This window comes from Procambarus clarkii, chromosome 55 (genome assembly GCF_040958095.1).
Source record: "Procambarus clarkii isolate CNS0578487 chromosome 55, FALCON_Pclarkii_2.0, whole genome shotgun sequence".
Taxonomy (NCBI): domain Eukaryota; kingdom Metazoa; phylum Arthropoda; class Malacostraca; order Decapoda; family Cambaridae; genus Procambarus; species Procambarus clarkii.
The window spans coordinates 27,719,009-27,721,502 of NC_091204.1; positions in this window are offsets into that span (position 1 = coordinate 27,719,009).

A 2,494-nucleotide genomic window follows, 5' to 3' on the forward strand; every position below is an offset into this window, starting at 1 on the left:
AACACCACAGTAGTGATGGTGGTGGTACAGTGAAATTGAGTGGCAGCACAACACCACAGTAGTGATGGTGGTGGTACAGTGAACTAGAGTGGCAGCACAACACCACAGTAGTGATGGTACAGTGAACTAGAGTGGCAGCACAACACTACAGTAGTGATAGTGGTGGTACAGTGAACTAGAGTGGCAGCACAACACCACAGTAGTGATGGTGGTGGTACAGTGAACTAGAGTGGCAGCACAACACTACAGTAGTGATAGTGGTGGTACAGTGAACTTGAGTGGCAGCACAACACCACAGTAGTGATGGTGGTGGTACAGTGAAATTGAGTGGCAGCACAACACCACAGTAGTGATGGTACAGTGAACTAGAGTGGCAGCACAACACCACAGTAGTGGTGGTGGTGCTACAGTGAACTAGTGGGGCAGCACAACACTACAGTAGTGATAGTGATGGTACAGTGAACTAGAGTTGCAGCACAACACCACAGTAGTGATGGTACAGTGAACTAGAGTGGGAGCACAACACCACAGTAGTGATGGTGGTGGTACAGTGAACTAGAGTGTCAGCACAATACCACAGTAGTGATAGTTATGGTACAGTGAACTAGAGTGGCAGCACAACACCACAGTAGTGGTGGTGCTACAGTGAACTAGAGTGGCAGCACAACACTACAGTAGTGATAGTGATGGTACAGTGAACTAGAGTGGCAGCACAACACCACAGTAGTGATAGTGATGATACAGTGAACTAGAGTGGCAACACAACACCACAGTAGTGATGGTACAGTGAACAAGAGTGGCAGCACAACACCACAGTAGTGATGGTGATGGTACAGTGAACTAGAGTGGCAGCACAACACCACAGTAGTAGTGGTGGTGGTACAGTGAACTAGAGTGGCAGCACAACACCACAGTAGTGATGGTGGTGGTACAGTGAACTAGAGTGGCAGCACAACACCACAGTAGTGATAGTGGTGGTACAGTGAACTAGAGTGGCAGCACAACACTACAGTAGTGATGGTGGTGGTACAGTGAACTAGAGTGGCAGCACAACACCACAGTAGTGATGGTGGTGGTACAGTGCACTAGAGTGGCAGCACAACACCACAGTAGTGATGGTACAGTGAACTAGAGTGGCAGCACAACACCACAGTAGTGATGGTGGTGGTACAGTGAACTAGAGTGGCAGCACAACACCACAGTAGTGATAGTGGTGGTACAGTGAACTTGAGTGGCAGCACAACACCACAGTAGTGATGGTGGTGGTACAGTGAAATTGAGTGGCAGCACAACACCACAGTAGTGATGGTGGTGGTACAGTGAACTAGAGTGGCAGCACAACACCACAGTAGTGATGGTACAGTGAACTAGAGTGGCAGCACAACACTACAGTAGTGATAGTGGTGGTACAGTGAACTAGAGTGGCAGCACAACACCACAGTAGTGATGGTGGTGGTACAGTGAACTAGAGTGGCAGCACAACACTACAGTAGTGATAGTGGTGGTACAGTGAACTTGAGTGGCAGCACAACACCACAGTAGTGATGGTGGTGGTACAGTGAAATTGAGTGGCAGCACAACACCACAGTAGTGATGGTACAGTGAACTAGAGTGGCAGCAGAACACCACAGTAGTGGTGGTGGTGCTACAGTGAACTAGAGTGGCAGCACAACACTACAGTAGTGATAGTGATGGTACAGTGAACTAGAGTGGCAGCACAACACTACAGTAGTGATAGTGATGGTACAGTGAACTAGAGTGGCAGCACAACACCACAGTAGTGATGGTACAGTGAACTAGAGTGGCAGCACAACACCACAGTAGTGATGGTGGTGGTACAGTGAACTAGAGTGTCAGCACAATACCACAGTAGTGATAGTGATGGTACAGTGAACTAGAGTGGCAGCACAACACCACAGTAGTGATGGTACAGTGAACTAGAGGGGCAGCACAACACCACAGTAGTGATGGTGATGGTACAGTGAACAAGAGTGGCAGCACAACACCACAGTAGTGATGGTGGTGGAACAGTGAACTAGAGTGTCAGCACAATACCACAGTAGTGATAGTGATGGTACAGTGAACTAGAGTGGCAGCACAACACTACAGTAGTGATAGTGACGGTACAGTGAACTAGAGTGGCAGCACAACACTACAGTAGTGATAGTGATGGTACAGTGAACTAGAGTGGCAGCACAACACCACAGTAGTGATAGTGATGATACAGTGAACTAGAGTGGCAACACAACACCACAGTAGTGATGGTACAGTGAACAAGAGTGGCAGCACAACACCACAGTAGTGATGGTGATGGTACAGTGAACTAGAGTGGCAGCACAACACCACAGTAGTGATGGTGATGGTACAGTGAACTAGAGTGGCAGCACAACACCACAGTAGTGATGGTGATGGTACAGTGAACTAGAGTGGCAGCACAACACCACAAGAGTGATGGTACAGTGAACTAGAGTGGGAGCACAACACCACAGTAGTG